A 10,226-nucleotide genomic window follows, 5' to 3' on the forward strand; every position below is an offset into this window, starting at 1 on the left:
AATTTCGAACACATCAAACTTAACGGTACAATGCAGGATCTTGTTTGAATGATCAATGCCTAATCGGTTAAAAACTGCATTCACAAAAACATTGTACTTTGTGTGTGTTGTCCCGGTAACCTTATCAGTAATACATACTTAACTCCCACACATATGATAGTGGATCCAGCTGCACACACCTTATTCTTCCTAGCCCATCTATGGATTAAATTGAATAAACAGATGACTAGTTTGTTGCAACAGATGACACATCTGTTTATATTGTCAAGCAATTGGAGACATCTGTTACGACAGTGATCAACCTGTTGCAGAAATCAAATAGATATATACATCTGTTACAAAAATATTGCCAGTATGTTGTAAGTTATCTAACAGAAAGAATATATTTTGTAACAGATTACCTATCTGTTAGATTTATTTTAAAGCAATTTTCTTTTCTTTCCTAGATACAATAATTTATAAATAGGTCCCTCCTTATAAATATGGATGATCCAGGTTCGTACAAGAATATTCATATCGATTCCTTGCGTGAACTTCAAAGGCAGTTTGATTGATGAACTCCAGAGATATATTTGACTGACTTCGGAGCAAGGCTGCCGAATGAATGAAAGTGTCTGATTGACAATAATAATAATAGTAGTAATAATAATTAGGTAATGTTTTTTATTTTAGCGATTATTTTCCTCCTTTTGTATATCAAATCTGCCCAAGGGATTCAAAAATCTATGAACATTCATTTCATTTTATTGTCGACTTTGAATTTTTAATTCTTATTTAGTATTTAATAATAATCATTCTGTTTATTCCTTGTTCTCAACATGTCGACGGTTGGTGGTAGGGATTGAGCAGCAATTCGTGTAAATAGTTAGAGGTTAATCAGCTATGACAAATCGATCATATGTTGCACCTGGCGATTATTAATAAAAAAGGGCTATTATTGTTATTGAGAGGGTGAAAAGAAAGAATGACTTGGATTTTCAATTATTCAATATGAAAAATGTTTTGTAAAAAAATAATAAACATAATTTATAACCACAATTTTAATAACTGATCGTCACTTTTCACCATTTTTTTTAAAATTATTTATTATATAATAAAATAATTATTATTTTATGAATTTAAAAAGGTATTTTTTTATTTATAAAATAAAAAAATAAGCAGATTTGAATTAATGATATGATGATATAGTTATTTTTTTAAAAACGTAGATTATATGTTGCAACAATTAAATTATCTGATGCAACAGGTTCACTATGGTTGCAACAGATGATATATCTATTGTCACAGATGATTTATCTGATGCAACCTATATCGAGTCACAACTCAATAAAAGCAGTTTTTGGAAAGAACTAATTAATAATAATAATTTAAAAAGTCATGATTTATCACAATATTTCTTAATTTAATTAATTCATTACTTTTCACATTAATAAAAAATGTAATTAATAAATGGAGGTGAATAGTTAGATTATATGTTGCAACAGATATGTTATCTGATACAACATATTTTATATTTGTTGCAATAGATAATATATCTGTTGTCACAGATGTGTTATCTGATGCAATAGATATAGAATCTGTTGCCACAACTCAATAAAAATGGTTCTTTGAAAGACTAATTAATAATAATAATCTGAAAATTCATGACTTATATTACAATATTTATTTTCTTAATTTAATCAAAAATTTTATTAATGTATGGAGGTGAATAGTCGCGCCTTTTTGCCTCTCATTCAAATTTAATCCTCTATAAATAGGTCCGTCCTTACTCAATCGTTCATTCAAATACATACTCTATTTATTTATTGCATCTCGTCTGGCATATTACACTCTAGAAGATAAGATTATGGCTGACCCAGTGTGGGACGTTGCTTTTTTGCAAGACGCCGTGAATGAACTTTGGAATCAAGTTCGTGATCTGCAATGAAAATTGGGAGGAGTTAGATCAAGAATGGTCTGCGAGATACGCAGGCTGAGGAGGGTCTTGCTACTTCTGGTTGAAGATTGGCCGGTTGGCAATGATGATGCTGATAATAATAATAATAATAATTAGACTATTATTTTTCTTTTAGTCTATTATATGTATTTTTATTTGTTTAATAAATAAATTATGTTTGATATTTGATGTTTTAATCCATATTTAATTTTCATTCTGTCTATTATCTTCTCAACAAATATTTCGACGATTCGACGTAAAAAGGAATAATTTAGAATCCAGTAGCAATAGCAAGATTTATCTGTTGGGTTTGTGGCAGGGGTTGATTTGTGTTGTTTCAAACAGATTAATCATTCGTTGCAACAGATAATTAGTCTGGTACAACAGATAAACATCCTGATACAACAGATAATACGTCTGATGCAATAGATAATACGATGATGCAACAGATAAATAGTCTAATGCAACAGATTACTCATCTGATACACCAGATGATTGGTCTATTTAAATTGTGGACACTTGTGATGGATTCATAATCGGGGTTCTATTCATTGTTGGAAAAACAAAAGTGTACCTAGATGATAAATACGAATAAAAATCATAATTTTACTTACCAAAATAACCTATGAAGAAATGTCAAAGTGGAAAGTGATGTAGTAAACAAAATTTGACCTAAGAAATTGGTCAGATCGCAGCAGTAGCGCTGTACCAACAACAACAACAAATGGTCGACAAGAAGAAGATAAAGCAGAAGATGATGAATAAAGCCGCAGAAACAGAAACAATTAACAAAAAAAATAGCTAAGAGAGAGAAAACAACAATGGATGAGAAGAGAGAGAAAGATGCCTTTTTTTTCCTCCGTTTTCCGTTATTTTAGGTATACATTGGGATCAAAGTGTAAATTTAAAAACTTATGGGTTATTTTAAAACTTTTCCAACTTTCTTAATACATAATAAAGTAATTGTCACCTCCTACTAATAATTATGACTTGTGTCACCGACACCTCATTTTAAAATTCTTTTGTCACCTGTGGCTCAAACCCCCATGATGCCAAAATATAAAAGTGTATATTCAAAGCATTGTGAAGGTGCCTAAAAAAGTTAATCGAACCTTAAACTATTCACAGAAAATGAATTTTGATGATGAATTTTCATTGGTTGCTTTGTTATATAGATGTTGAAATGAAGTGATGGCAACGCTTGGGATTCCCAGAGTATGCAACTAATGAGAGGAAGAAGATGTGTGAGATGCGTTGCTTTACGTGTGATGCTTGTCTTGAATTTTGAAGCGTTATTTTGTATTTTGTGTATGATTATTAGATTTTATTAAAGTAATTAGGTTTTTTCAGAGTACTTACAATGATGAAATTGTAATTTAATTTTTAATCTATGGGCCTTCCTTGTACAAAACTTTATCTTTTATTATTTTTATGAATATCTACATAAGTCATCGTAATATAATTAGCACAACATATTTATATTGGTGAGTTTTGATTGGACTTCAACCTGTACCGACAAGTCCTTCCTGTATAGATGTAAACGTTAGTGAATTCATGGTTTCTTGAACTCATCTACTTCACTCTTTTCTGTATCATCATCGAACCCTCTCGGTATCTACCTTTTTAATATGTTCGCTAATCGTCGACCCCCATACTCTTTTCTGTACAATGCGGTGAAGATTTGATTTAAAAAATAAAATATTCAATGGTGTTACCTTTTTTTATTGTTCCTGGATTTAGTTTTTCTATTCCAGTGTAATTCAAGTTGTGGTCCCTAGTGGTTACACATTCTAAGGTCTCACTGATATCGTAGATTCGATGGCACGCAATGGATTACGTCATGGCTTTTGTAATGCATTAGTATATAAGATCTTCTCGTACAAATATGTGGTTGAAGGATAATATTTAAGTGAACATAATTTGATATGGCTGATGAGATTTAGTCGAAATCAAGCAATATATGGATATTAGTGGCTCATACCAGTTGTAATGGAGATATTTGGTGGAGTGCGAGCTTCTAAAATTGTTCATTGCTACTTGAATGCGGATAATTTTAGCTTCGATGGGTCTGAGCGTGCTAAGGATTATTGTCAGTGTCATGCTCACAGAGCTTTTTTTTATGTTAGTTGTACTCTTGATGGCATTCTTCGCATCTCCTCACCTGGCACTAATGTTTTGGCCTATTATATAGGTGTGCCATTTGATAGACAAGGAACATTGTAGAGAAAGAATTGGGGGAGAAAGGCATTAGCACAAACTCTATTGGCAATATTTGTGAGTTGTTTGAAAATATGAAATAAAATCCTCTGGTTGTTGCCAGTAGATCTTATATGGTTTGATATGTGAGACGGCTGTTTAGGTTTGAATTGAGCCTAGTAAAGAATGACTCATATTTATTGTCAAGACTTAATAGTTTTTACTTCAAATCTGTATACTTAAGGATTCACCATTTTCTTAAACATTGGCACAGATAACGGGAAAAACTCTGCGAATCTAACGCTCTGTTTTTCTTTTACCATAATGGATAAAGAAAATGGTTTTGTTTATGTTGTTTATGATATCCAGAGGAAGGATAAATTACGACTAATTCTGCTAATATACTTTAATATAGTTGTCTGGGGACAAATAAATTGAATGCTTCCTAAAATATATAATTTAAACTATAGAGCTTGTTTACAGGGGCGAAAATGTAGGCGCCATGAAATGATATCTGAACTTGTTGATTGTAAGAGAGGCAATGCTGGTGATGATCGTAATCTGCCAGGGTAAGAAGACGTGTAAGATAATGAAGAAGAATTTTCATTTTGAAAGTATCTAGGTTTGATTAAGTAGGGGTAGTAGGGCTAACATGGTTGGTTTACGCTTTTGTTGGAGATTTGTTGGAACATCCATCTGTGTTTGTTGCTTTTAAAGAGAACTAAATTACCCCTAGCTTTAAAAACCCATAGCCTTACAACATCATGCGCTGCTTAAATTTTCCTAAGAATTATCACTTCCAATACTCTCATCAGGAAAGATGCAAGTTGATGGACACAACTCAACAGACACCAATCTCTAACATGCTATAAAATCCTTAGCGAAGAATCGTCACCTCCAACTGTCACAAATTCGACAGTTTCCAATAGGTACTATTTCTTACACCTAATCCATACTTACTGCCTTAGAATAAAACAAATTTTACACTGTGTTTGTATTTTTTTTTTGTGCAGAATGCAAATGGACAGATGTTGTCTCAATCTTCCAATTAAATCCATAACGAATAGTAGTCGCCTCCAATGCTCCCAAACTTGTCAATTACCAAGAGGTAAGCCTTGTTTCACATCCTTAACCATACTGCATATCGAATTTATATTTATAAATTCAAGATTACAAATTTACTTTTTTGTCAGCTAAAATTTCCTCCCCTATAGGCGAGTTTTAAGTCAATCTACCAACTCCGTTTTTCTAATTCTCTTTTTTGTTATGTTTGGCTATTTATAGCTGAAAGATGAATGACTCCCGATGGTTCCTGTTTTTTATTTTATTTTAGTCTGTGATTTCTCACGAATAGTATTTTTTTCGTTTGGGTTGTTTATCATGTGATTTCACACGACAAGTTCAATTTAAATAATATTTCTTAGATGCGTCATCTCTTTTTATTTGACATTTTGCAAAAAGGGAATTTTCCCATCGAGTGTTAATTTCCACACCTTTCTTGCAATCTATGTTGTGTTTCTATTCTCAATTTCTCTCTATCATGTTGCAACAGCTACTTTTCTTGGCAATGAAACTGAAACTTGCCTTACTTGGATTAAAGTCCCAAATTTCAAAAGCAAATTTTCCTCCATAAATAGGATGTTCCAAAATATACCAGTGCATCAGAAATAGATATACATGTGTTATAGGGCCCTCAACTAGTATAACAACATGAAAAGGGGAAATAAACATATACGACCATCTTTGGCCATTATGTGAAGTCATATCATTTTGTACTATCATGTGAACTTATAAACATGTTTTTCTCTTATTTGTCGTGTGCATATAGTGTGGACTTAGGTATTTATAAGCATAACGCATAATTGTTTAGCAATGAAGTTTGACATTATGTAAACACGTGGAACATAAATGAGATGTCGTATAGATATGAATAGGGCATACCTTTTGCCGTCCATCTGGATTGTGAGAGTTGAAGGCAAGACTCTTCCCTAGCATGATGTTGTAGGGCTGGAAACATTTGAGCATAAGAGAGATAAGGATATAGGAAGATATTATCATTTTAAAACCTTCGCGTGACCTATGGAATAACCGTGGATACCTTAACTTTCAAAATGTCACATCTATTTAATTCCTTCTGTTGCATCTTAATGGTTATAATCATTTAGTCCTGAATGGGGTAGAAGTAAGGAAGCTGGCATCCGTCCGGACTATGAACCTTCTGATTGTTAAATTGAATTAAAAATTCCAGATCAAGCCTGCAAACATCTGTTTCCCCATGAAGTTGTTGCTACCATACCAGTGAAACATGTTGGAGATTTGACGTCCAAAAATGAATTCCAAAATTAACAGTGAAGAACATGTGTTGATTCGAAAGTGATTATGTTTGGTTAAGAAATAGTAACACGGCATACCTTTTTTTGTCCGTCCAGATTGGGCACCTTCTAATTGTTAAATTTAATTTAAGACTCCAGATCGAATTAGGCCACCTGGTCAATCATTAGTATGATACATTATGGCCTGATAAATTAAACTGTAATGGGTCATGGTCAAATAAGGGAATTGAGAATAAGTTAATTTCCAAACGAAAGCAATAAACAACATAGAAGAGATAGAACTTTAGCATGTTTCTGCATAACCAGAACTGTGCTCTTTATAAAACATGTTCGACAAGATTGCAACCACGGAGGAGACACAGATGAGACATATTCCCGAGCAATTATTTTTGTGAAAGCACACATCCTACGTTTAGTGCTTTAATGGCAACCGAAAATCGTAAACACAACGTGAAGTAGAGAATAATGGATTTTATTAATTTAAAAATAATAAAAATGGGTGAACAGGAGTAAGAGGTCATGCCTGTTTGACAAAGAAGTTCAATATAATCTGACTATGTGAACTGCAATGGATAAAAGCCTAGTACTGACAAAGGAAAAATCATGTAATCAATATGTGAAGAGAGATTTACAGACAATGGAACAATAACCATAACTACGTTAAACCGAGTGTGCAACAAGTTTATGGAAAATGGAAGAAGATACAGAATGTGAAGTACAATTATTTTAGTGAAAGCACACATCGTTTTGGTTAAGGATGAGTAATAAGGCTTACCTATATAGACTATCACCTCCTAATTGTTAAATTGAATTAAAGAATCCAGATTAAGACTGCGAACATCTGTTTTTTCCATGAAGTTGTTTCTACCATACCAGCAGAACATGTTGGAGATTTGTTTAAGCATGAGTAATAGGGCATACCTTTTGGCGCCCGTCCGGGTTGTGAACCTTCTGATTGTTAAATTAAAATAAAGACTCCATTTCAAGCCTGCAAACATCTGTTTCCCCCATAAAGTTGTTGCTACCATAACAGCGGAACATGTTGGAGATTTGGTGTAAAAAATGAACTCCAAAATTAAAAGTGAAGAACATGTTTTGATTCGAAAGTGAGTATGTTTGGTTAAGCAGTAGTAACAGGACATACCTTTTGGTGGCCGTCCGGATTGGGAACCTCCTGATTGTTAAATTGAATTAAAAACTCAACATCAAGCCCGAGAACAGTTATTTCTCCCATGAACTTGTTGCTAGCATACTACAGGAACATGTTAGAGATTGTACGTAAGTGAGTATGTTTGGTTAAGCAGAAGTAATAGGGCGTACCTTTTGGCGTCCCTTCGGATTGTGAACGTTAAAGGCAAGACTCTTCCCTAGCGTGATGTCGTAGGGGCTAAAAAGTTGCTTGTTATGGTTTACGTTGGCATCCCTGGAGTTTGTGATTGTTGGAGGTGACCCTTTGTTTGTAGCTTTTATGTTTTAGGGTATGTCTATTTTTATTTTATTTTTTTATTTAATATATAAAGTTGGGTTTTTTTAAGTTGGGGGTATTTTAGTAATTTCACTTTAAGTTTTTTGAGTTGGTGCTTTTAAGGTAGTATAGATAGATATAGATTATTATATTAAAATGCTAAGAATCTTTGAAAAGTGGTTTAAACTTTTACCCTTCATTAAAAATCTTTGAATAAATAACATTATTTAATTTTAAATAATCAAACGTTAAATGTATGATACATGTGTGGTTAAACTAGTGTGTGTGTATATATACACATATCAATTTTAGGCCACCCTAGAAACATGGGTAATGGTGTGCAAATTCCTGCAGCACAAGCACAACAAAGAAGAAGATGAAGACAGCACATCAATGTCAGAAGAAATGTAAATTACAGCTGTAAGAATAGCCAAAAAGCAATAATAGAGAAGAAGACATAAGTACTTACAGCAAAATATTCGTCGGCACAAAGCGACAAAATAAAAAAGAAGATTGGACCACTTAGTCTAAAAGCAGCCACAAAAGGAAAAAGGAACCTTATCCAGGTGAGGGACTAAAAAAGAAATAGAAGACTTCTGAAGGATGACCCAAAAATTTGTATGATGAAAACTATTTTACTGACTAAGTTATATAAAATTCCGCATACCCTGTTTGCGAACAGCACCTTTCAACTTGGTACCAGAGCCAACAAGATTAAAATACTCTATGAGAAGACCTCATAAAAATATTAAAAATTATAGAGAAATCAAGAGAGAAATAAAAAGTCTTTATTTTGAATATAAAACACTTAACAATACAAAAGAAGATCCAATGAGATTAGATCAGCTAATCACCATAATCTCTAGATTAGAGTATAAACTAATTGGACATCTGAAGTTCAGAAATAAAAATAAATGCATAAAGAATAAAATAAAGAACAAATTTTAAAATTGCTTTAGAATAAAAAAAAAAAGAACTTATTATTCAAAAAAATCGTTATGAATATAATTCATTCGCAAGAATTTGCGAAAAATCACTATTCTCTCAAAGGAAAGTTATACTTCAATTGGAACTTGAAATTTTTCACTATGAGAATAAGCTCAAGCATAATCTATATTAACTCGCTATGAGTTATAACGGAATTTTACAAAAGCTTGATGACCTTATTGACATGCAAAAGTATCTAGTTGTTAAAATCAACCTAATAGAGAAGGAAATCAAGCTTATCAAAGATAGTTCACCTATAAGGGTAAATAACCTTATTGAAAGGGTTGAAGCCTTAGATAAAGAATTAGGAAAGAAAATTAGGAGAGAAATTTCTCTCCTACCTTCTCTAATAAAGGTACATATCAAAAGGGAAGCCTCGATGAAAAGATTATATCTAGCTTTCTAAAAAAAAAAATGAAAGGAGGAAATAGAGGAGATATCTACTCCTAAAATAGAAGAAAATCCTAGTTCCAAATTAGAAGAATGTTCTAGTTCAAAAAGTAAAATAGAAGAATAAAATGAATGACATAGACGAATTAGTTTATGCATTAGAAGAACTTGATCTAAAAGACCAAGATTATCATGTTCTTATGAACAGAGGAGATACAGGAGGACCACAATGAAACTTTAGGAGTCCTAAAGAAAAAGGAAGCTCTTCTACAGAGCCTATGCAAAAGGGTAATTTCTTACCTAAATCCAAAAAAGGAAAAGACTATAACAGTCAATATCATAACAACAATAAGGCCAAATACATGCCTAATAGACTTCCAATAGGAGACGCTGAATCTACTCAGTTTTTAAATCTAGATTATAAAAGAAAACTAGGAGAAGTTTTGGATTTATGGGTTAAAAACCAAGAATTATTCTTCATCATGGGAAAAGGAGTAAATTATACCAGTGAAGAAAAATATTTAATTGTTATTAACACCTTTACTGGAAAGTTAAACAATTGGTTTAGAGGATTATCACAAGATTCTAAAAAAATATTTTAAAATTGAAGTCCTAGAGCAGTTTGAAAAATCAACTAGGGGAGGAATAAACCATATAGTAAAATATGTTGGATGTGAATTCTCAGGTATCCAAGGAGATGTCTCTAAAGGAAAAGAAAAACAAAGGCTATTAACAGCAAAATGGCTAGAGAAACTTCAAATTTGTAAAATGTGCAATATTCATGAATATACCTTTGAATTTGAAGAATACTACTACAATCTGTTTGATAGTAGCATAAACATGAAGTCATATATGGATAAATACTTCCAAAAACTATCAGGATTTTGGGCTAGTTATTTCAGGAAAGAGTATGCTAAAG

At 32.3% G+C, this 10,226-nt stretch overlaps 1 long non-coding RNA gene across 1 annotated transcript; it reads left to right on the plus strand.

Moving 5' to 3' along the window:
• Nucleotides 1-3,844: 3,844 nt before the first annotated feature.
• LOC124886591 lies at nucleotides 3,845-6,409 on the plus strand. Its single transcript, XR_007043965.1, has 4 exons — nucleotides 3,845-4,210; nucleotides 4,616-4,701; nucleotides 4,948-5,061; nucleotides 5,146-6,409. It is a non-coding gene; the product is annotated as an uncharacterized LOC124886591 (long non-coding RNA).
• Nucleotides 6,410-10,226: the final 3,817 nt, after the last annotated feature.

Source organism: Capsicum annuum, chromosome 8 (assembly GCF_002878395.1).
Source record: "Capsicum annuum cultivar UCD-10X-F1 chromosome 8, UCD10Xv1.1, whole genome shotgun sequence".
Taxonomy (NCBI): domain Eukaryota; kingdom Viridiplantae; phylum Streptophyta; class Magnoliopsida; order Solanales; family Solanaceae; genus Capsicum; species Capsicum annuum.